Source organism: Mustelus asterias, chromosome 26, assembly GCF_964213995.1.
Source record: "Mustelus asterias chromosome 26, sMusAst1.hap1.1, whole genome shotgun sequence".
Taxonomy (NCBI): domain Eukaryota; kingdom Metazoa; phylum Chordata; class Chondrichthyes; order Carcharhiniformes; family Triakidae; genus Mustelus; species Mustelus asterias.
In genome coordinates, this window is record NC_135826.1 from 35347694 (window position 1) to 35373986 (window position 26293).

A 26293-nucleotide genomic window follows, 5' to 3' on the forward strand; every position below is an offset into this window, starting at 1 on the left:
GGAGAGTGAAACGGGTCAGGATCACTGTGAAGCAGACCGGGAGGAGAGTGCAGCAGCTCAGCGTCACTGTGAAGCAGACCGGGAGGAGATATTATCACAGGTACCAATGACATAGGCAGAAAGAGGGATGGGGGCCTGCAGTCAGAATTTAGGGAACCGGGTAAGAAATTAGTCATCAGGACCTCAAACAGTGTGCCACCACCTGAGAGTTCCCCTCCAAGCCAATCACCATCCTAATTTTGAAATATATCACCATTCCTTCACTGTCGCTGGGTCAAAATCCTGGAACTCCATCCCGAACAGCACTGTGGACATACCTACACCACATGGACTGCAGCGGTTCAAAAGGCCACTCACCACCTTCTCAGGGACAATTAGGGATCAGTAATAAATGTTGGCCTAACCCGAAAAGCCCACCTTGAATGAACAATAAAAAGTGGCAATCTCTGGATTATTCCCTGTACCACGCGGCACGGTAGCACAGTGGTAAGCACTGCTGCTTCACAGCTCCAGGGACCTGGGTTCGATTCCCGGCTTGGGTCACTGTCTGTGTGGAGTTTGCACATTCTCCTCGTGTCTGCGTGGGTTTCCTCCGGGTGCTCCGGTTTCCTCCCACAGTCCAAAGATGTGCGGGTTAGGTTGATTGGCCATGCTAAAAATTGTCCTTAGTGTCCTGAGATGCGTAGGTTGGAGGGATTAGTGGGTAAATATGTAGGGATATGGGGGTAGGGCCTGGTTGGGATTGTGGTCGGTGCAGACTCGATGGGCCAAATGGCCTCTTTCTGTACTGTAGGGTTTCTATGATTTCTATGATTTCTATGAAAGGGCGTGTAGAAATAGGAGGATAGAGCAGATGAATGTGTGACTGGAGAGATGTTGCGGGGGGGAGAGGGCTTTACATTTGTGAGATATTGTGATCAGCTCTGGGGGAGATGGGACCTGTACATGCAGCACGGGTTGCATCTAAACAGAGCTAGGGCTAATTTCCTTGGGGATTGACTCGCTAGTGCTATTGGGAGGGTTCAAACTAACTTGGCAGGAGCATGGAAATCAGGAGGCATATTAGAGAGGGATACAAAGGTACAAAGAATATTGAGAGCGACAGACAGTACAGGAATAGGAAAGAATTAGCTGGGTTCAGAGTAAGTGGGACATTAATAAAATCTAACAGTGCATTAATGTGAATGTGTGGAGTGTGCTAAATAAGATTAGTGAGTTGCTGATGCAAATAGCCATGTGGAAATATGATGTTGTGGTGATAAAGGCAGGATAGGTGTTAATTTTTTTCCAGCTACAAGGGCCAGGAGTTTTGGGATTCTCCCAACAAAAAACTAAGTGCCCAATGAGTGGAAAAAAAAGGAGATTTTCCCACCCGTTTTTTGGGCGTACGTAGTTTAATGAATCTCCGGCACGCTGTGCAACACAGAGTGCATCAGAGAGATTCACGCCGGAAAGCAGGGGAAGGGGGGCTTCATCTCGCTGGAGAGGCCACAGCATAGCGCTGAGAGGGTCACTGCGCGTACACCGATCTGTCAGTGGGGAGATCGGCACTTGCGCTCTGGCAGCCCCCATCGCTGGCCTCCCGATTGCTGGATTCCTAATGTCATCCCCGAACACCCTCTGATCGTCGGCCTACCCAACCCCCTATCCCACGCACCCCCCTCCCCCCCACCACCCCCCCGCCCCACCGCCCCCGCCTCCCCCGCCACCCCGGGCCAGCTCCAATCATAGAATTCTACAGTGCAGAAGTAGGCCATTTGGCCCATCAAGTCTGCACTGACCACAATCCCATCCAGGCCCGATCCCCATAACCCCATGTATTTGCCCCAGCTAGTCCCCTTGATACTAAGGGGCAATTCAGCATGGCCAATCCACCTAACCCGCACTTCTTTGGACTGTGAGTGCAAACCGGAGCACCCGGAGGAAACCCAGGTAGACATGAGGAGAACATGCAGACTCCACACGGACCCAAACCGGGAATCGAACCCAGGTTCCTGGAGCTGTGAGGCAGCAGTGCTAACCACTGTGCCACTGTGCTGCCAGTCCCTATGGTCAGCGCTGACCCCGCCCCACCACGGCCAGCCCCAATCTCCCCCCACCATGGGCGGCACGGTAGCACAGTGGTTAGCACTGCTGCTTCACAGCTCCAGGGACCTGGGTTCGATTCCCGGCTTGGGTCACTGTCTGTGTGGAGTTTGCACATTCTCCTCGTGTCTGCGTGGGTTTCCTCCGGGTGCTTCGGTTTCCTCCCACAGTCCAAAGATGTGCGGGTTAGGTTGATTGGCCATGCTAAATTGCCCCTTAGTGTCCTGAGATGCGTAGGTTAGAGGGATTAGTGGGTAAATATGCAGGGATAGGGGTGTAGGGCCTGGGTGGGATTGTGGTCGGTGCAGACTCGATGGGCCGAATGGCCTCTTTCTGTACTGTAGGGTTTCGATGGTTTCTATGACCAGCCCCAAGAGGCAGCCCCCACTGTCTTCCACGTTAACTTTAAACCTTTAACTCAATGGCCTCTGTCTCCATGAGCGGGGTGGGCATGTCTGTTCCTCTTTGGTGGGGAGCAGTTGTAAACCCCTCTGGTGAGAACCTCTTCCCTGCAGGGGCAAGAGAGCGGGAGAGTTGGCTGTGGCTGGTAGTGTACCAGTGATGATGTATCCCTTTACAGGCCCAGCTTGGTCCTTCTCCACTGTCTCCTCTTGGACTTGTACTGATCTTGTAGCTGGTTTTCATGCGGATCCACTGTGGAATCGGCCGGTTCTGCTTTATCTTCGTAGCGAGGAATTGCTTCATCCTGAAGGTTTTGTGGGATGGCATGGCCGCATGTCCACTCCGGGAGGAGGGATCGGCCGCAGACTGGCAGCGCCCCACCACCCCCCCCCCCCCCCCACTCCCGACCAGAGGATGATCTGGGTCCCGCCCCACTTCCTCCTCCCCACCTCCCCACTCCCCGCCCCCCCAACCAGAAGATGACCTGGGTCAGAGAGCCGTTGCAGACTCTGACCCCGCTCTTCGGAAGCTGCAGCGACAACTTCAGACTTTTATTCTGCAGGACACTTAAAGCGCGGATGCAGAATGGACCGGAAGACGGTAAAGTGGGATTTGGCGGTTGAGTTGGGCGTGCGGTTCATTAAGTCGATTTAAATGCATGCAAATGCATTTAAATCGTCGGGCCACCCGATTCGGGCGCAGGCCGGACCCGCACCCGAATCAAGTGTCGGTAAAGCCGCAATCTGCTCGGAATCGGGTGCAGATCGCGGTATAGGCCCGACGCCCAACTTTACCGCAATTCCGCGCCCGAAGTTTTGGTAAGATTGGGCCCTCTGACTGTATATCTTACCCAGACCCTCTCCCCGACCCTATCCCTGTAATGCCATGTATTTATCCCACTAATCCCCCTAACCTACAAATCTTTGAACACTAAGGGGCAATTTAGCATGGCTAATTTACCTAGCCTGCACAACTTTAGACTGTGGGAGGACCTGGAGAAAACCCTCGCAGACACGGGGAAAACGTGCAAACTCCACACAGACAGTCACCCAAGACCGAAATTGAATCTGGGTCCCTGGTGCAGTGAGGCAGCAGTGCTAACCACTCTGCCACTGTGCTACCATAGATGTAGAAGAAAAAAATTATAAGTAAATTACAGAAAAGTGAAATAATTAGAGTACTTCTAATGTGGGACTTTAATTATCCAAATATAGACTGGGATAGTAATAGTGTGAATGGCAGAGATTGTTCAGGGGAATTTTCTACAGCTATCTCTTCCCAATCTAACAAGAAAAGAGGCACTGCTAATCTTGTTATTGGGAATGAGGTGGGCCAAGTGGATCAAGTTTCAGTCGGGGAACATGTCAGGGGCAGTGATCAATGTATCAGAAGGATTTGGATTGGCTATAGAATAGGACAATTCTAAAGAGTAAGAATCACTATCTGAGGGAAAAGCCAACTTTGATGGGGTACGAATGGATATGATTTAGATAAATTGGAATCAAAGATTAGCAGACAAAATTGTAACCGAACAATGAGCTGCCTTTAAGGAAGAGTTAGCTCAAGTACAGTCAAGGTATATTCCGATGAATGGGAAAGGTAAAATAAACAAACAAAGAGTAACAAACAAACAAATCCAGAGCTCCCTGGATGACTAAAGAGATCGAGGTTAAGATGAAGCAGTGTGCTAATGGCAGATGTCAGGTGAATAATTACAATTGAGAACCAGATTGATTATAGAAGGTTCAGAGAGGAATTGAAAAAGCAATTAAGAGAAGCAAAGGGAGAGTATGAGAAGAGACTGGCAGTGGACATAACGGCGAATCCTAAAGTCTTCTATGGACATGTGAAGAGTAAAAAGGTAAGTGGATGACAGGGGCTGAATAGGGACAGAAAAAGGGGAGTTACACATGGAAGCGGGGGCATGGCTGAGATATTAAATGAATACTTTGTATCTGTCTTTACCAAGGAGGACGATGCTGCCTGGGTCATTGCTAAGCGGGAGGTAGTTGATACGGACGATAGGCTGTCTGTACTTAAAGTTGATAAGGCACCAGGACTGAATGAGATGCATGCAAGGACACTGAAGGCAGTGAGAATGGAAATAGCTGAGGCTCTGGCTATAATTTTCCAAACTTTCCTGGGCTCAGAGGTGGTGTCACAGAACTGGAGAACTGCAAACTTGGTTCAAAAAATGGTACAAAGATAAGCCCAGCAGCCAGAAGCCAGTCAGGTTAATCTTGATGGTGGGAATCTGTTAGAATCAATAATCAAGAACAAACACAGATTAATTAAGGAAAGTCAGAATTGAATCATAGAATCCCTACAATGCAGAAAAGGCCATTTGGCCCATTGAGTCTGCACTGACTCTCTGACCAGGCCTATCCACCGCCCTAGCCCTGTAAGCCCACACATTTACCATGGCTAACTCATCTAACCTAGAATCTCTTTAATCATCTGGGGAGCTCTGGATTTGTTTGTTTTTTTGGGACACTAAGGGGGCAATTTAGCATGACCAACCCATCTAACCTGCATATCTTTGGATTGTGGTCGGAAACCTGAGCACCCAGAGGAAACCCACGCAGACACGGGGAGAACGTGCAAACTCCACATAGACAGTCAGCCAAGGTCGGAATTGAACCTGGGTGCCTGGCGCTGTGAGGCAGCAGTGCTAACCACAATGCCACCATGTCACCCACATTTATTTGTTAAGGGCAAATTATGTTTAACTCGCTTGCTTGTATGTTTTGATGAGGCAACAGAGAGAGTTGATGAGGGCAAAGCTGTTGGTGTGGTGGACATGGATTTCAAAAGAGAACATTTGATAAAGTGTCACATTGCTTCTGCGCAAAGTTAGAACTCATTGAATGAAAGGCACGGTAGGAACAGAGCTGTAAAATTGGCTGTGATAGGGAACAAAAAGCAATTGTAAACGGTTGTTTTTCAGACCTGGTGGAAGGTTTACCATGGATAGAATAGAATCCTACAGTGCAGAAGGAGGCCATTCAGCCCATCGAGTCTGCACAGACCACAATCCCACCCAGGCCCTATCCCCATAACCCCATGCATTTACCCTAATTAGCACCCCCCCCCCCCCCCCCGACACTAAGGGGCAATTTAGCATGACCAATCCACCTAAGCCGCACACCTTTGAACTGTGGGAGGAAACCGGAGCACCCGGAGGAAACCCACGCAGACACGGGGAGAATGTGCAAACTCCACACACAGTAAGAAGTTTAACAACATCAGGTTAAAGTCCAACAGGTTTATTTGGCACTGGCATTTGCTACCAAATAAACCTGTTGGACTTTAACCTGGTGTTGTTAAACATCTTACTGTGTTTACCCCAGTCCAACGCCAGCATCTCCACATCAAAACTCCACACACACAGTGACCCAAGGCCGGAATTGAATCCAGATCCCTGGCACTTTGAGGCAGCTGTGCTAACCAGTGTGCCACCGTGCCACCCCTGTTTATAAGCTTGTTGCTTATAAATTTCTGACATTACAACAGTTACAACACTTCAAAAGTACTTGATTGTAGGGAAATGTTTTGAGATGTCCTGCGATTGTGAAAGGTGCTATTCAAATGCAAGTCTTTCTTTTTGTAGTGCCCTGCCATAACCTTTACTCCCTTGTGGTGCTCCAGATTGAGGCACTGATGATTACAGTTAATATGCTGGTATCGTGACCGCAAATTGTTAATTGTTCATAGTCTTTCTGTGTAGATTTGTAATTAATTTACCTGCGAGGATTGTTTTCTTTTCATGTGTATTTGTTACTATATTCATTCTGGAGGTGAGAGGAAGAGAGAAGCCTGTGAACTTGTCAAACTCCAGCAGGTCAATTACTGGTGAGAACTTCATCAAGATGGTCAAAGAATGGATTAGCTCATAAGTTTGGAGACTCATATTTCAGCCCAGTGAAATATTGCACTTCACTTTTGTTCCGAATCGGTAACCTCAGCAACTATTCGAGACCAAAGGGAACCAATTGTAAGTTGATCTCCATTGAGACGGTGTAGTTTGATGTTTTAAAGACTTTTGGTGGAGGACGGATGTACAATAATGCATTGTGTTACCTTGAAGAAAGAAACCAACCCATTAGCTGCCCTGGCTGCATGACTGCGGATAATGAGTGGGAAATCGGGTGCCTGCCCACTCTTTGCCATAGCTAAAGCTGAACTGAAGGACCGAGGTTTGGAAACCTGAGCAGCTGCTACAAAATGTCACAGGAGCAGCAGACAGCTCCATTAATGAATTAATTATTAATAAGAGGCCTGAGGTTCTGCTAAGCCTTCCACTCACCACAGGGAGCAATGTCGCTGAAGTGGATACTTCAGTGCGACATTCAGGGAAACCGATAGTCGTGCCAAAAACATTGCCTTGAATTTTGATGAATTTGTGTTAAATCAGTCGTTAGAAATTCACTCTGGTTTATCAGGAAATAATGTTAAAGGGGGAGACTACAAACAGATGAGGATGTATACTAACATGCCACATCTATGCTTTTCTTCTGTGATATGTCTGTGTGTGTGTGTGATATGTGTGTGTGTGTGATATGTCTGTGTGTGTGTGTGATATGTCTGTGTGTGTGTGTGATATGTCTGTGTGTGTGATATATGTGTGTGTGTGTGATATGTCTGTGTGTAATATGTGTGTGTGTGTGATATGTCTGTCTGTGTGTGTGTGATATGTCTGTCTGTGTGTGTGTGATATGTCTGTCTGTGTGTATATGATATGTCTGTGTCTGTGTGAGTGTGTGTGTGGAGTTGGGAATTACCACAGAATCCATGTTTGCAGTTATCTGTCTCCACATAAATGACAGGTCCTGGGGAACCTAGTTATACAGAGCCCAATCAGCATGGATGCTAGCCAAGGTAATTCTTGGAGATTCTACATTGGGAGTACACACCAGCAGTGTGTACTATCTACAAGATGCACTGCAATTTAGCAAAGATCCTTAGACAGCACCTTCCAAACCCATGACCACTTCCATCTCGAAGGACAAAGGAGCAGATACACGGGAACACCACCATGTTCCCCTCCAAGCCACTCACCATCCTGACATGGAAATATATCGCCGTTCCTTCAATGTCGCTGGGTCAAAATCCTGGAATTCCCTCCCTAACAGCATTGTGGGTCAGCCCACAGCGTGTGGACTGCAGCGATTCAAGAAGGCAGCTCACCACCACCTTCTCAAGGGCAACTAGGGCTGAGCAATAAATGCTGGCCAGCCAGAGACGCCCATGTCCCACGAATGAATTTTTTGTAAAAGTACCACAGGTTGGCTTACGAGAGGTACATATGCTGTTGCATACAGATGCATGAATAATTGTGCACACTTGTGTTGTGTGTGCCATGTGCTGGACTTCTGCAGGTACAAAGGACACGTTTTTCAACTGATGCCACAACCAAAAGAACGGAAGCGATGGCTGGTCCCAGAACTCCAGTGGTGAACAACTGACCTTTGCCATTGATTTTTAATGCAGCCATGACAACATGTACATCCCACCTCCTGGCCTCCCAACCAATCAGAGACAGCTGACAAAATCACAAGCCATCAACAACGAAGGCTCTCTATTTAAAGGGACAGAGGCTGGGCTCTGATTAGCTGTGGAAGAAAGCAAACTGTTGAAGAATGGAAGCAAGACTTGGGAAGTCTACCCTCCCTGGTTCTCAGACTCATTCCTGGAGGTAATGATACTACCTTGAGGGCCAGAGAGAATTCCTCTTACTGGAGGATGGGTGAAGGAGGCCATATAGCCTATAGAAGTAGGCATGGCTGGAGGTAGCAGAAGTTGTGTGCTGCAGGAGTCTGGCACCAAGGATATTGATACAGTGCTGTAAATCATAGAATCCTACTGTGCAGAAGGAGGCCATTCGGCCCATCGAGTCTGCACCGACCACAATCCCACCCAAGCCCCATCCCCACAATCACATGCATTTACCCTAGCTAGTCCCGCTGACACTAAGGGGCAATTTAGCACGGCCAATCAACTGAACCTGCACATCTCTGAACTGTGGGAGGAAACTGGAGCACCTGGAGGAAACCCACGCAGACAAGGGGAGAATGTGCAAACTCCTCCCAGACAGTGACCCAAGCCTGGAATCTAACCCGGGTCCCTGGCGCTGTGAGGCAGCAGTGGAGGTACCACTGGGTAACTGGGTGCTCCGGTTTCCTCCCACAGTCCGAAAGATGTGCTGGTCAGGTGCATTGGCCATGCTAAATTCTCCCTCAGTGTACCCGAACAGGCGCTGGAGTGTGGCGACTAGGAGATTATCCCAGTGACTTCATTGCAGTGTTAATGTAAGCCTACTTGTGACTAATAAATAAGCTTTAATTGAGGCCAAAACTTTGTGTAATTTCAAGAAGAAATTAGACGTAGCATAAAGGGATCAAGAGATATTGTGGGGGGGGGGAGGTGGGATCAGAATATTGATTTTAATGATCAGCCGTGATCAAAATAACTGGCGGAGCAAGCTCAAAGGGCCGAATGGCCTACTCCTGCTTCCAGTTACTATGTTTATTCAGTCTACTCACTCCACATTCCAAACAATTGCCCACTCAGGGCGGTTACCAGCCAGCTTACCCCACACCCCATGTCACATGACCTGTTCTCTTAAAGGGACTACACCCCAACATACATAACACTTTGGATATCTACCCTCTGCAAAATTATATAAATGTGGGTAATCCTGCCCTTCAAATATCAATTTTACTGCAGCAGATGGAGGTACCACCAGACTAAACTTGATATAACTTGAATGATCTCAGTGCAATCCACTTGATTAATTGCCTGACTGGATTTTAATCCTCGCTGCCTCCAATACTGATGCTACTTGTTTGCAGGAGTAGCACCTGCAAGGGGGGGTGGGGTGGGGGGTCGGGGGGGGGGGGGGGGGGAGGAGAGGGCGGAGGGTGGTTTGGTTCATTGAAGACAACAATCAGAATTTGACGAAAATCCGCTTGCAACCATGTGGGAGTGCGTGATTTGTGACTCAGAGGAAAGCAACCTTATACAGCAGTAGATTTAGAAATGATATGGCCCACACATTTTCTTAGGGCTCTGGTAGCTCAGAATTTGGCATTACGTCACTGCCAGAAGGTTTTCCATAGAACTTCTCAGAGGCCAGAAGGAGGAGGGGGAGTGCACACCTTCTGCCTCATCTGCCGACACTACCACATCACCGTTCACATGTCCTCCCCACTCCAGCGCCGGCCACCAGCCCCTCAGTCCCTCTCAATCCCCTTCCCTCCTGATTGCCAGTTTAACATCACCCACACCAACACCTGGGCCGCCCCATAAGGTAACAGGACCACAAGGTGAGTAAGGAATTAAGGGTAATGGTGAGCGGGCGGGTAAGTGGAGCTGAGTCCACAGAAAGATCAGCCATGACCTTATTGAATGGCGGAGCAGGCTCGAGGGGCCTACTCCTGCTCCTAGTTCTTTTATTCTTATGTACCACTCTAGGTGCCGCCATCCCTCTATTATTTCTGTAGCATTCTCCTTCATAGCACTGTTCCAATCAACACGCATTGCATACATTTGTTTTTCTCCAGTTGCCTCCTCAATTCAGTTGGTTGTACACTTGCCTCTGAATCACAAGGTTTCTCTAGTTTCAAGTCCTACTTCAGGACCTGCTTACAAAAATCAAGACTGACACTCCAGTGCAGTACTGAGGGAGTGTTGTACTGTTGGAGGTGCTGTCTTTCAGATGAAACATTAAACATTGAGAAGAAATGTTAAGCCAAGGCCCCAGCTCCCTGTTCAGGTGGATGTAAAAGATCCCATGGCACCGTTCTGAAGAAGGGCTGGGGAGTTATCCCTGGTGTCCTGATCAATATTTATCTTTCAATCGACTTTGCAGGAAACTGATTATCTGACCATTATTACATTACGTTTCCAAAGGATTGTTGGATGCAAATGAGCTCTCATGTTTCCTGCATTATAACAGTTACTGCACATGAAGAAGTACTGGCTGTAAAGCACTTTGCGACATCCAGTGGTTGTGAAAAGGTCCACATAAGTCTTTGCTTTTCCAAATCTCCATCTGAACAGATAGCACTCACGCTCACCCCAATCCTATCAGTCTCTCACACCGATCCCATATTATGTATTTTGGGGCGTTGCCCTTGAAGGGAACGGGTCAGCTGATCCTGGGTGGGGTGATCTTCCCGGGAACCGTCCTGAGAGGGCAGTTGTCGATTGGAGTGTGGAGCGAGTAAGACCGCAATAAATACCTGTGCTCCCAGACACCTGTGTGCAGCGCGTTCTTGAGCGTATCTCTCAGTAAAAGAATTTAATATCCCGCCTCCGGGGTTCTCAACCAATCGGAGTTTGGGCATGAGGAAATAGATCAGGGGAGGGTGGCTGATTTTTTCTCATGCAAGGTGGTCATTATCTGACACTTACATGGCGCAAAGATGTCATGGTCCAAAGATGTGCGGGTTAGGTTGATTGACCATGCTAAATTGACCCTAGTGTCAGGGGGACTGGCAGGGTAAATATGTGAGGTTGTGGGAATAGGGCCTGGTTGGGATTGTGGTTGGTGCAGACTCAATGGGCTGAATGGCCTCCTTCTGCACTGTAGGAATTCTATGATTCAAATGTTACATAATATTTGTCAGTCTGAGTCTGTGCAATATTCACATGCTAGATTATTCATTGTGCAAGGGGCTTTAAAGGTTATTATTGTGCAACGATCAGTAAATTCCTAAACTTATAATAAAGATTAATGCCACCAGGATGCTGCTGAAAATTATTGGCCAAGGATGTAATCTGAGAAACTCCTATCCAATTCCTCGGGCCTGAGCTGATTTGCCTCTGACGGTCAGAACCATCTTCCTTCAGCTGAGCCATTGTATATCCATCTGGGCACTTCAGAAAAGCTGTAGAAATTGTGTGGCACGGTGGCACAGTGGTTAGGACTGCTGCCTCACAGCGCCAGGGACCCTCCTGATTGCCAGTTTTACATCACTTGGGTCACTGTCAGTGCAGAGTCTGCACATTCTCCTCGTGTCTGCGTGGGTTTCCTCCGAGTGCTCCGATTTCCTCCCAAAGTCTGAGAGATGTGCTGGTTAGGTGCATTAGCCATAAATTCCCTCTCAGTGTACCCAAACAGGCGCCGGAGTGTGGGGAGTAAGTTCACAGTACCTTCATTGCAGTGTTAATGTAAGCCTACTTGCGACACTAATAAATGAACTTTAAAACTGTAAATAATACAGCCAAAAGTACCTTTTTTACTTAAGTTCCATACTAAGCTTTCTTAACTCTTTACAATGACTGTACCTGGCAGCTCTCAAACCATAGGCAGAGGATTACTTGTTTTATTATATTAAATTCCATGTTACTCATCAGGTCTGTACGTATAACTGCTTTCCCACTCAGTGATGGTACGAGCAACTCCATCTAAATTCCTTCATTCAAAATAATTCAGCATTGTCATTCATAAAACTATTGTGCTCAAGATATTCCTTTGATCTTTGCGGAAGCATATTGTGGTCTTACAGTGCATTAGTCAGGTCTCACTTGGAATGCTATGCGTCAATTTGTTTGTCATACTCCAAGAGATATGCAGGTACGGTTGATTGGCCATGCTAAATTGTCCCTCAGTGTCAGGGGGACTAGCAGGGTAAATGCATGCGGTTAAGGGGATAGGGCCTGGGTGGGATTGTCGGTGCAGTTTCGATGGGTCGAATGGCCTCCTTCTGCACTGCAGGGGTTCTACCAGCTGGAATTTTACTGCCCTGCCGGCCACGGAATTGGAGCGGGCGAGGGATAGACAATGGAAATGTCCATTGACCTCGGACAGGGTTTTGCGATTTCGGGACAAGCGAGGCCTTAAAATCCCACCCTATGGGCGGAATTTTACGAGAATGATTCAGAGGGCCCGATTTTACCATGTTGCTTCTAAGTGCTGAATCTGGGAGTGATCCAGATCCGATTTTTAGACCTGCTCTCAGGCGCCCCCATACGCACTCTGCCTGAAAAAATATCAGCGATTCTGAATCGTGCTGTAAAAAGCCTGTGAGCAGGGCTTAACGCGCCCAAAACTCTGCAGCTCCGATCGGAGCCTTCAACTGCGCATGCGCAGTAAAAAAAATAGAAGAACGCTCCCCTGCCACATCATTTCCAGGCCGGATAATGCCTCCCCCCTGTCCCCCCACAGACATTTCCCCACCCCCCACAACATAACTGTCCCCCTTATCCCTTCACCTCCCCCCCACTACCCAGACTGATCATGGGCCCCTCCCCCTTCCCCCTCACTGATCACATGCAGGATGGCAGCGGACCCCCCTTCTGCCCCACCGATTGCACACAGAGTGGCAGCAGACCCTCCCTCTGCCGCCCCCCCCCCCACAACAGAGAGCCACGTGACCCGCCTCCCTCCACTCCCCCACCACCAGAGAGCGATCTGTCCCACCTCCCTCCCACCCCCAATACCGATCTGAGTCAGAGAGCCGCCGGAAGCTCTGAACTTACCACCTCAGAAACTGGAGCGCCCGAAATGGACCTTTGCGGGCCGTGTCTGTTTCATGCCAAATCTGGACGTGCGAATGTGGTGGTAAAGCGGGAAATGCCGATAAGTTTGGGCGTCCAGCACATTAAGTCAATTTAAATGCATGCCGATGCATTTAAATTGACTTCGTGCCCGTTTCGGGCGCAGTGCTGATGGTGGCCATTTTAGGCCCTTGGTAAAGAGGGAATGGGCGCGGAGGTGGTCACGGATCGCGCTACTCGCCTCACGCCAGACTTTACCAAGTTTTCGTGCCTGAAAATGGGCACAATTTGATGGTAAAATCGGGTCCTAAGTGTCCAGCTAGCATGAAAATGGGAGAGTTCCTGGCCTGTTTTTGGGCATGTTTTCACACCCAATCTTCCGTGCTTAGTCATTGAAAAAATGGTGTAGACTGTTTCTAGCTGCTCCGGGTAGTGGGCTGGGTTTAATTCACCAGCCTGCTTGTAGAGACACCTACTGCACATGTGCAGACCGATCATGCCCCCCCCCCCCCCCCCCCCCCCCCCCCCGCCACCACCAATCCGATTATATCTGCAGTAGCACCCCCTTCCTCCCGATTGGGTCACCCCCTTCATGCCCTGCCCCCTTCAGGCTCTTTCCCATAAGCCCTGCCCCAATCAGCCCTGATAGGCCCTGCCCCCATTGGTCCCACCCCCGGCACTGCCTGCTGGGCATTGCCCAGACTGGCATTGCCCAAGGGGCACGCCCCCATGCCTTTGGCCTCCCTGGGGGGGCCTTATGGCCTCGGGTTCCACTTGTGAGGCCAACAAGACTGTTCCCCATTCATAGGGAGCAGATGTTTTCCTCGCGGGAGAGAACCTCTCCCAGTGAGGCCATAAAGGCAAGTGAGCTCGGACAATTGAGCGCCTGGCTCACTAAACACATGCAAATAAAAATTTAAATATATTTAAACAAATTATTCAACTTCGCGCCCATTTTACCAGTGAGCCCTTAAAATTACGCTCTTTAAGTTCTATTCTTCTAAGAGGACAGCGGCATTGGGACAGATGCAGAGAAGAGCAAAACAAGGATGATCACGAGAAAAGGGCTTCAATTATTTGGAGTCTATTTGAGAAGTTCAAGCAGTACACTTTAGTGAAATGTTTAAAAGATAACCTCACTAAGGAATATATGTTATAAAATAACACGGATAATATATACTTTCAGGAAAGTCAAACCAACACACTCTGAAAATGTAACCATGCCAGCAACTTCCACATCCCATGAATGAATAAAGGACAGATATGAACTACAGATGGATCACTTACAGGGGCCACAAATCCCCAGAGTGATTATAAATAAAAGCAAAATACTTAAACACAAAACATCATTCACTTTTCAAAGGAAGAGATTGTTTGGCTATAAGTGGAGTAAAAGCGGCATTTCCTTCTCTCCAAGACATTCACAAAGTTATTAGCCAACTGATAATAAACTCTGCATTATTCACTGCTGATTTGTAACCTTTCAAGGGTGTGCATTCATGAGAAACGTACCTTCCAACATATGTTGGTCACTTTTACTATTCACTTCTCGTATAATGTATTTGTTTACCAAAGACAGTCACACATTCAACAAAATTAAACTCTATGCAAATCATTTTATACTTATGACTCCATCACATTGGATTGCTGACAAATGTGTGGCAATTTAAATGCCCCAAGTCTACAGCTGCTGTTAACTGAGTGACAGGCAGCAAGAATCACTTTTGCACATTCAGACAAATTAACTAATTCTTAAGCCATAAATTCGCAGCCACGGCAAAGAAGTTTAGAAAGTTTACACTTACAGGGCTAGCAGATCCTTCCCTCAGTCACGTTATGTCTTTCATTCTCACCAAAGTCACTTCCCAGAAATATGATACCCTGCTGCGTAGCCACAGTTTTTTGATTATGCAATACGGAAAAAATTAAGTAACAGTCCATTGAAATGAAGTGCTGGACAGGACAGTACGGCTCTTTTTACAAACCCCCTTTTCGGTTAGGCAATTCAAAGTAATGTCATGAAGTAACTATGAGGTCTGATCAGATAACCCAAGGTCAGCTCCTTGGCTGGGAAGCTGAAAGCAATGAAAACAAATGGTCCATGTGTTTTAACACAGTGCTGCCACGTCTCAGGGAGAGTTCCCGAGTCTTGCAGCCATCTGCCGACAGCAGCCTGACAGGTTTCTGAAGCAGCAACAAATTATGGAGATTAAGATTTTTGCAAAATGCCAAAGGAGCGCCTTCCACCCCGCTGAAGTTTTGAATTGTTTGTCACAAACTTCTTAATTTAATCTGTGAACTTAGAAATCTGGTAAACTGAGTTATAAGATAGTGAGTGATATGTGGAAAAATCTGGGTGGTTGTTCAGGAATGAAAAGTTATCTCCTTCAAAATGAGGAAGTGTTGGAAAGTTTGGGTTGTGTGTTCTCATCTCTCACCGAGACTTACAGATATGTAGTGTAGCACTGAAGCTTCCTGGTTGTCCTGCAATGCATCACTCGAGACTCCCCAGTATCCGTCAGTAATAGATCAGGACAGAATCCATGGAAAGAAACACACCAGCTTCCAGGAAACTTCCACGAAATTGCAACGTCTCAGCCACTTGCCGCACCAGGAAAAAATCAGCTCTGGGACAAATTTCACTCCAGAGTTCATTCAAAAGCAGAATTTAAACGCTCACTGGAATGTGTAACAACTATCTAAGTTGACTGCCTCAAATGTTGAGTTATATTCTGTTCTGTGTGGAAAGAGTAGAAAAAAACATTTGGTCAGCAAGATCAGTGTCAGTCTCTGTTTTTTTCAGCAACAATTTTCTAGATAAATAATGGTTTACGTTACAGCTAGGAATTTACAGTGCCAGGCCTATGATTTGCCCATGTAGTTAGAGGCATGTATGATCAGGTTTTAAGCGCGGGAAGGATGATATCCCTCTCCTATAAGTCTGGGGCAGTTAGTGCAGACAATGCTGTAAATGTGTTCCATGAAAATGATGGGCGGCACAGTGGCACAGTAGTTACAGTGGCACAGTAGTTAGCACTGCTGCCTCACAGTGCCAGGGGACCCACGGGTTCAATACTGGCTTTGGGTGACCATCTGTGTGGAGTTTGTATGTTCTTCCCGTGTCTATGTAGGTTTCCTCTGGGTGCTCTGGTTTCCTCCAAAGGCGGCACGGTAACACAGTGGTTAGCACTGCTGCTTCACAGCTCCAGGGACCTGGGTTCGATTCCCGGCTTGGGTCACTGTCTGTGTGGAGTTTGCACATTCTCCTCGTGTCTGCATGGGTTTCCTCTGGGTGCTCCGGTTTCCTCCTACAGTCCAAAGATGTGTGGGTTAGGTTGATTGGCCATGCTAAAAATTGCCCTTAGTGTCCTGAGATGCGTAGGTTAGAGGGATTAGTGGGTAAATATGTAGGGATGTGGGGGTAGGGCCTGGGTGGGATTGTGGTCGGTGCAGACTCGATGGGCCGAATGGCCTCTTTCTGTACTGTAGGGTTTCTATGATTTCTATGATATGCAAGTTAGGTTGATTGGCCATAATTGATGTACGGGGTTACGGGGACAGAGTGAGGGAGTGAGCCTAGGTAGCGTGCTCTGTTGGAGGTGCAGACTTGGTGGGTTGAATGGCCTGCCTCTGCACTGTAGGGATTCTATGTGCAGTGCTTGTTTCTGTCTGGCGTTGTCACCATGGTGCTATTGATGCGCAGAGTGCAGGGTGTTGGAGCAGGGAGCAAAAAGCCAGCACCTTTAAAAGCAGAAGTTAAAGTGGTAAAGAGTTGGTTGGGAGGAGCTTGAATTTTAAATGTACGGGGGAGTATTTCTTCTTTTATGAAAGCCTGCTTCACACTTCGCCCAAATTCTTATTCTATTGAATTCAATTAAAAAGAAAAATTGGGAGTGCAAAGCATGCTGCAAGTTTGTTATTGCCTATTTTGCACGATTGCTCAAGAAGAACCTATATTCGAATGAATTTAGGCTTCCAAAAAGCAACCGGTAAAGTAAAACATGAAAGGCCTTAAATTAAACTCAAAGCTGTGGGAAATCAGAATTGACCTATGGAATGGACCAGAACGCCAGACAGAAATACATTGAATCCCCACAGTGCAGAAGGAGGCCGTACAGCCCATTGAGTCTGCCCCAGCCGTCCAAAAGAGCACTACCTAGGCCCACTCCCCCGCCCTGACTGCATAACTCCACATATCGATCACAGCCAATCCATCTAAAATCCACATCCTTGGATACCACTGCGTACTTTTGGACTGTAGCAGGAAACTGGAGCACCTGGAGGAAACCCACACACACACAGGGAGAACGTTCAAATTCCACACAGACAGTCACCCAAGGCCAGAATCGAACCCGGTTCCCAGGCGCCGTGAGGCAGCAGTGCTAACCACCGTGCCACCGTGCCACCCAGCATTTTCATGGAACACACTTGCAGCATCGTCTGCAGTAGCCGCCCAAGATCAGAAACTGGCTAAAGGGTAGAAAACAATGAGAACTCAGTAGCAGAATTCAATTGGGGAATACGGTATTGAAATGAACGCTCATGGTTAAGTCTTGGGGGCCACATTTTTGTCATTTGCACACATGACATGGATTTCAAAAACTCAATGCAACATTCTCAAATTCACTGATGGAAATTCACTGCATAAGCAGTGGAAACTGCTCAGAAATTACAGACTAAGTTTAACAAAATAACTGTGTGCAGATAAATGGCAGATGAAACATATTGCTGACAAGTGTAACCGCACAGCGAGGATGAAAACATTAGTAAAGCAGCTACACCATGAATGACGTTGAATCAGCTGAAGATGAAGTGGAAAGCAGTCTAGGAATGTGATTGGACTGGTTGCTACACATCTCAGCAGGTCTGACAGCATCTGTGGGGAGAGAATAGAGCCAACATTGTGGGTTTGGATGACTCTTCGTCAGAGCTTAGCTAAGCAATCCACAAAATAAATAGAAAAGTAAATATGAAGCAAAAACAACAGAATATAAGGAAAAATAATGATGTCTTGAGGAGTGTACATATTACAGAGAAGAAGGTGCTGGAAGTCTTAAAGCACATCAAGGTGGATAACTCCCAGGACCTGATGAAGTGTATCCCAGGACATTGTGGGAGGCTAGGGAGGAAATTGTGGGTCCCCTAGCAGAGATATATGAATCATCAATAGTCACATGTGAGGTGCCTGAAGGTTGGAGAGTGGCAAATGTTGTGCCTTTGTTTAAAAAGGGCTGCAGAGAAAAGCCTGGGAACTACAGGCCAGTGAGCCTCACATCTATGGTGGGTAAGTTGTTGGAAGGTATTTTGAGAGACAGGATCTACAGGCATTTAGAGACGCAAGGACTGATTAGGGACAGTCAGCATGGCTTTGTGAGTGGAAAGTCATGTCTCACAAATTTGATTGAGTTTTTTGAAGGGGTAATCAAGAAGGTAGATGAGGGCAGTGCAGTTGATGTTGTCTACATGGACTTTAGCAAGGCCTTTGACAAGGTACCGCATGGTAGGTTGTTGCATAAGGTTAAATCTCACAGCATCCAGGGTGAGGTATCTAAATGGATACAAAATTGACTTCTTGACAGAAGCCAGAGGGTGGTTGCAGAGGGTTGTTTTTCAAACTGGAGGCCTGTGACCAGCGGTGTGCCTCAGGGATCAGTGCTGGGTCCACTGTTATTTGTCATTTATATTAATGATTTGGATGAGAATATAGGAGGCATGGTTAGTAAATTTGCAGATGACACCAAGATTGGTGGAGTAGCGGATAGTGAAGAAAGTTATCTCTGATTGCAATGGGATCTTGATTAATTGGGCCAGTGGGCTGACGAATGGCAGATGGAGTTTAATTTAGATAAATGCGAGGTGATGTATTTTGATAGATTGAACCAGGGCATGACTTACTCAGTTAATGGTAGGGCGTTGGGGAGAGTTACAGAGCAAAGAAATGTAGGGGTACATGTTCATAGCTCCTTGAAATTGAAGTCACAGGTGGAGAGAGTGGCATTCAGCATGCTTGGTTTCATCGGTCAGAACATTGAATACAGGAGTTGGGACGTCTTGTTGAAATTCTACAAGACATTGGTAAGGCCACACTTGGAATACTGTGTACAGTTCTGGTCACCTTATTATAGAAAGGATATTACTAAACTAGAAAGAGTGCATAAAAGATGTACTAGGATGCTACCGGGACTTGATGGTTTGAGTTATAAGGAGAGGCTGGATAGACTGGGACTTTTTTCTCTGGAGCGTAGGAGGCTGAGGGGTGACCTTATAGAGGTCTATAAAATAATGAGGGGCATAGATAAGGTAGATAGTCAACATCTTTTTTCAAAGATAGGGGAGTCTAAAACTAGAGGGCATAGGTTTAAAGTGAGAGGGGAGAGATACAAAAGTGTCCAGAGGGGCAATTTTTTCACACAGAGGGTGGTGAGTGTCTGGAACAAGTTGCCAGAGGTAGTAGTAGAGGCGGGTACAATTTTATCTTTTAAAAAGCATTTAGACAGTTACATGGGTAAGATGGGTATAGAGGGATATGGGCCAAATGCAGGCAATTGGGATTAGCTTCGGGTTTTAAAAAATAAGGGGCAGCATGGACAAGTTGGGCCGAAGGACCTGTTTCCATGCTGTAAACGTCTATGACTCTATGACTCTAAATTCTTCCACTCTCTCTGGTGTAGAGCTTGAAGGCGAGGTAGTGGCATGCCACAACCCTGCTGCATTTCCGTCTTTGTCAGGGTTAAGCTCTGGAAAGGAATGCCCATGGCTTATCTTCCTGTCCCCTACCTATTAAGGACATTTTCAGTGGTCAATTATTGACTACTAAAGGCCTCATCCCACTGTCACTGGTGTTAATCCAGTGTAGCTAGCCTGTCAACATACCAGCTTGTCAACTCTGGGGGTGGCCCTCAATCAAAGGCACACAGTACGTGATCGAGGGACTGGATATCGGGAAAAGGGGCCCCATTGAGAGCCGACATCCTGCTGTCGACACCCCTCAGTGACCTCACCCCGGTCCCCCATATTACTTACCTGTGGCCTGGGTCGCACTGGGACAGTCAACACTTTGCCTCTGGCAATGCTGAGCACAAGATCTGTCGGCTTCTGATTGACTAACAACTCTCAGTAGGCAAGACTTCCACCACTTGGGCTTGGCAGGCCTTCCCGAAAAGAGGCAACGCAGGTCTCTCGCCGGCTCTCCGGCCAACAGGCAAGACCCCTGACACTTCAACAAAGTTCCACTCTAAGTCCGAGGAATTCATGGTCAAAGTGCACTGCAACCTCATTTTGAACACAAAGATGAAAGGGAGATATTCAAGGGAGATATTCCAACAAAGTGCCACATGTTTTATTCCTGGTATTGGGGTCTGAATTTTGAGAAAAGGTTGCAAAGAAATTGTGTTCTCAATCTTGGAAGGAAACATCTGAGACGTGATCTTACAGAAGTGCACAAGAGCGTAAGAAAAGACAAAACCAGAATATTATTTTAAAATGCAATGTGAGATTAGACGAGGGGACGCAGCGAATCTCTACAGTACAGAAGGAGGCCATTTGGCCCATCGGGCCTCCATCAACAACAATTCCACCCAGGCCCTATCCCTGTAAACCCATGCATTTACCCTACTAAACCCCCTGACAATAAGGGGCAATTTAGCACGGCCAATCAACCTAACCCGCACATTTTTGGAGTGGGGGAGGAAACCTGAGCACCCGGAGGAAACCCACGTAGACACAAGGAGAATGTGCAAACTCCACACAGAAAACCACTCGAGACCAGAACTGAACCCAGGTTCCTGGCCTGTGAGGCAGCAGTGCTAACCACTATGCCACCGTGCAGTTTCAAACCAGTAAAAGATCATTTTGTGAGGTATGACAGGAAGTCCTTCCTGCAGAAAATGATCAATGCTGAGGGTGAACTTATGAGAGTGGTGGGTTGGATACATTTAAGGAACAGTTGGGTGCTGCAGGGGGAGGTCCGCTCGAGTGATCCCAAGTGGCTGAACAAACAAGGATTGACTGTCTGTGTGGAGTTTGCACATTCTCCTCGTGTCTGCGTGGGTTTCCTCCGGGTGCTCCGGTTTCCTCCCACAGTCCAAAGATGTGCGGGTTAGGTTGATTGGCCAGGTTAAAAATTGCCCCTTAGAGTCTTAGGATGTGTAGGTTAGAGGGATTAGCGGGTAAATATGTGGGGGTAGGGCCTGGGCGGGATTGTGGTCGGTGCAGACTCGATGGGCCAAATGGCCTCCTTCTGCACTGTAGGGTTTCTATGATTTCTATGAATATTTTTCCTCATTCTGAAGTAACTTGTAATCTTGTGAAACTTGCAAGAAGATTCTCACGTTAGCTAGTTTTATTTTCAAAACAGCTCATAATTTGTAATTAAAAGAGCCCCTACAAAGCTAAAACAAGATCGAACTGTCTCGTTTTTGTCACACTGATTCCAATCTCCCAAGCATTGCAGTTCTCAAATTTGGGACTGTCAGTGTCTCACAAGTTTCATCCTTTGATTGCATCAGTGTTCCAGGCGACAGACTATTGGAACTCCATCTGAAAATGTCTGTTATTACTGTTCTGCTCGGGGTTTCCAATGATTTTCCATTATGCTTGCAGACTGGAATTGAAGCCATGGAATTTCAGCACCTCTGTCGTAAGCAGCTGTTCAGTAAATGATGCTCCAGCAGGAAGGGGTGTGTGGGAAAGATAATAACAAATGGACGATACCCACGGATGTCCAATCCCTCTACACCTCCATTCCCCCACCAGGATGGCCTCAAAGCTCTTTGCTTCTTCCTCGAGCAGAGGCTTGAACAATCCCCATCCACCACCACTCTCCTCCGTCTGGCTTAACTGGTTCTCTCACTCAACAATTTCTCCTTTAACTCATCCTCTCTCCCTCCAAACAAAAGGTGTGGATATGGGCATCCGCATGGGTCCCAGTTATGCCTGTCTCTTTATGAGTTATGTGGAGCATTCCCCATTCCAGGCCTACTCCGGCCCCCTCCCATAACTCCTTTATCGGTACATCAACAAATATTTTGGTGCCGCTTCATGCTCTTGTCTAGACCTGGACCTGGAAAAATTTATCAATGTTGTTTCCAATTTTCACCCCTCTATCACCTTCACCTGGTCCAAATCTGACACTTCTCTTCCCTTCCTTGACCTCCTCTCTCCATTTCTGGCGACAAACTGTCCACTAATACCCATTACAAGTCCACTGACTCCCACAGCTATCTTGACTACAGCTCCTCACACCCCACATCCTGTAAGGACTCCATCCCATTCTCTCAGTTCTTTGTCTCCGCCATATCTGTTCTGATGATGCCACTTTCCAAAATAGCACTGCCGACATGTCTTCCTCCTTCCGCATTCGGGGTTTTCCACCCACTGTGCCTGACGGGGCTCTCGACCACGTCTGACTCATCCTCCGGGGCACTGCTCAAACACCCCTCCCCTCCCTCTCAGAACTGGGATAGGGTCCCCCTCGTCCTCACTTTTCATCCCACCAGTCTCTGCATTCAAAGGATCATCCTACACCATTTCTGCCAACTCCAGCATGATGCCACGACTCAACACATCTTCCCCTCACCCCCCGGTCAACATTCCGCAGGAACCATTCTCTCTGCCCCACTCCTCCTTCACAGCCACAACCTCACCCCCTGCCCGCAACACCCTCCCGTGGAATTGTAAAAGGCGCAACACCTGCCCCTTTGCCTCCTCCCTGCTCACCGTCCCTGGTCCTAAACACCCCTTTCAGGTGAAGCAGTGTTTCACATGCACCTCCTTCAATCTGGTCTGTTGCATTCACTGCTCCCAATGCGGTCTACTCTATATCAGAGCGACCAAATGCAGACTGGGTCATCGCTTTGTTGAACACCTTCGGTCTGCAAGCAGGACCCAGACCTTCCTGTCACTTGCCACTTCAACACACCAATCTGCTCTCCTGTCCACAGGTCTGTCCTTAGCCTTTTGCAGTGTTCTAGTGAACAAACTGGAGGAACCGCATCTCATCGTCCAATTGGGCACTTTAGACTGAACATTTAGTTCAACAATTTCAGAGCATGAACTCTCCCCTCCACTTTCACCCCATTTCCATTTATTTTATTTTATTCTGTTTCTTCTTTTCATTTCATTCATCTATTTTTATCATCTTTCTTTCTCACTTCCATTTTTCCACATCTCCATTCCAGCTCTCCTTCTTCACCCCCTCCACACACACCCCCCCTCCCTGCACCGCCCCCCCCCCACCCTTTAAGGCAACTGCCTTAACCATCTGTACCCCTGTTGTGCCATTTGCACATTCTGATCACTTAATGGACACTTTTAGCATCTCTCTCAGCCTTCTTCATCCTCATTTACATTCCCTTTGTCCTATCAAAGACCCCGCTGTCTGCCCGCCGCCCCCACCCCCGCCCCCCTTGCCTCTGCCACCCTCATAGTATAAATCTTTTCTGATTTTCTTTGCTCTTAGCTCTGACGAAGGGTCAGCCAGCCTTGAAACATTGGCTCTATTCTCTCTCTGCAAATGCTGTCAGACCTGCTGAGATTTTCCAGCATTTTTTGTTTTTGTTTCAGATTGCAGCGTCTGCTGTATTTTGCTTTTATATTTATGAAGATGCCCACTGGATGGAAGTCCCTGTTTCCAAACTTTCCCTCGTTAATTCCTTAGAAAGAATCTCAGATGTAAAGGGTACGTGCTTTCAATTCATAGCATATGAGGCTGTTAAGCATGGGTGGACCACTGTCTGTCCTCGTTCTCTTTCTGTGGCTGGGACAACTTTTGCCTGCAAATGCAACACAATTAGGAAAATGTTAATAAGTACCAAAGGACCTCAAACGCATCCTCAAGCTTCAACTACCTCCCTCCCAGAGCCAGGATTTTGCAAATTAATTAGCCTGGTGTTTCTGCCTTGTGCCACTTGTGGCACAGTGGCACAGTGGTCAGTTGCCTCAGAGTGATCGGGACCCAGGATCGATTCCCAGCTTGGGTCACTGTCTGTGTGGAGTCTGCATATTCTCCCCGTGTCTGTGTGGGCTTTCTCCGGATGCTCCGGCTTCCTCCCACACTCCAAAAGAGTGCATTGGCCATGCTAAATTCTCCCTCAGTGTACTCAAACAGGTGCCAGAGTGTGGCGACTAGGGGATTTTCATAGTAACTTCATTGCAACGTTAATGTAAGCCTACTTGTAACACTAATAAACTTTAAAAACTTTAAAACTGCTAGCGGTTTGAAAGTTGAACTGCCGTAGAACCCTCTTTTTTGGTCGAAAAGGTCTTGTCTCTACTCTTGGTGTCAGTGGCACACAACAACGTGGACACCGTTTCATTCAATGTGAAACACTATTATTATGAGCAATTGTACACACTTACAATGAGACTGGTTGCTTAGGCAGTCTCAGGTGGTTAATCCTTCAACAGAATTCCCAGCATGATCAGACCACTCTACCGACTGCAGTAACTATGTCATAGAATCATAGAATCCTGCAGTGCGGAAGGAGCCCATTCAGCCCATCGAGTCTGTACCGACCACAATCCCACCCAGGCCCTATCCCCATAACCCCATGTATTTACCGTGCTAGTCCCCCTGACAGTAAGGGGCAATTTAGCACGGACAATCCACCTAACCCGACCATCTTCGGACTGTGGGAGGAAACCGGAGCACCCGGAGGAAACCCACGCAGACACGAGAAGAATGTGCAAGCTCCACACAGACAGTGTACCCAAGCTGGGAATCGAACCTGGGTCCCTGGTGCTGTGAGGCAGCAGTGCTAACCACTGTGCCACCCTTGAAGGCATTATATACCTTCCTGACCCAGGCTCTTGGCAAATAAGGCAATATCTTAAATCAGACATCCAATTAGATCCTTAACATCGGTTCAGAGCCTGCTCTGTGGAGCAGAATGAGACGTGCTCACATTTCCTCTTTCAAAAAGTACACAGACAGATCTCTGTGATCAGCAACCTTAAGGAAGAAGGTGGCTCAACAAAGTCATTGCAGTCTGACATTTTGAGGATCAGCAAATCCTTTTATGCCTGACTGTATGACATGAAGCCCACGGCTAGCATGGCCTCCCAGTCTCTCTGGGGGGTGGGGGGTCTTAGATGACAGTGAGCGAGTAATGTCTTAACTATGCTAGGGGTTGAGGTCTTTAAATAAAAAGAAAGATGTGATTTGCACGTGTGGATTCAAACTGACAACAACAGATTTATTCTCGGAGCTCTTGACTGTACAGGGTAGAAAATGAAACTATATTGTCTACATTTCACAAGTGACATCACCATCAAATCATGTGATCAGCTCTTAAAGCAATCATGCAACCATTTAAATGTATAACATCCCTCCCCCCTTCATTTCTGTGGTCAGGGCAACAAATTACTACAATGTAATACATGGGATCAATAATACTTTAAACACAGTGCTATGCACCATGCGTCATTATACACAGTCAATGGGAAAGTCAATCAAGAGGATGTCTGTTCCCCTTTGGTTGTATATGACATTCTGGAATTTGGCTGTCCTTGATCCTAGAAATATGATTTGGAACTTCAGTAGACACTTATTCTCATGGAACTACTTCTGCATCATTTTCATGTGGTATAATAGTTAAGACAAAATCATCAGGCAACTCAGATTCAACTAAGTCTTCCATAATAGTATTCATAACACTAAGGACTAAAGAAGTTGGTAATTCTGGAGATTATTCTGAGAAATAATTTTGAGATGATAACAGTTGATTTTCTTCAGTTTGAACTGTGTAAGAAATTGGACCTGTTTTTGCTAAAACTATGGCTAATACCCAATTTTCACTAGTGGCATAATTGTGTGCGGAGACTCGGTCCCATCCTTCTTACCAATTTTGTTTTTGTAATATCCTAACTATGTTAGGGGTTGTGGGGTTTAAACAAAAAAAAGATGTGAACATGTATGTTCAAACTAACAACAGATTTATTCTAGGAGCTCTTGCCTGTTCAGAATAGGAAATGAAACTAAACAGCAGCCTGTGCAACACCCTAATGACATCATCATCAAATCGTGTGATCAGCTCTTAAAGCAATCATGCAACCATTTGAATATATAACAGTGGGAGAACCTGGACATGCCACAAACTACTGAGGCCCTTGAGTCCTTCGAGAAGAGTAAAACTCCTGGGAGCGATGGCTTACCAGCTCTGTTGTATTCGGCTCTGTGGGACTAGATTGGCCCAGGTCTGCTGGAGGTATATGAGAGTATGCTTCTGGCTGGGGGGGATATAAGAATCCATGAGGAAAGGCATCATTATAGTCGCACAGTGATTAGCACTGCTGCCTCACAGCA

General features: G+C 47.1%; 1 protein-coding gene across 2 annotated transcripts in view; it reads right to left on the reverse strand.

Moving 5' to 3' along the window:
• The window catches only part of slc1a6 (solute carrier family 1 member 6), a 144339-nt gene extending 129460 nt beyond the window's left edge, over positions 1-14879 (reverse strand). The window contains exon 1 of one of the 2 annotated variants that reach the window (XM_078198449.1): positions 14796-14879. The gene's annotated coding sequence lies outside the window, so the exon portion shown is untranslated. The remainder of the gene's footprint in view (positions 1-14795) is intronic. The other variant, XM_078198448.1, reaches the window with a different exon arrangement.
• Positions 14880-26293: the final 11414 nt, after the last annotated feature.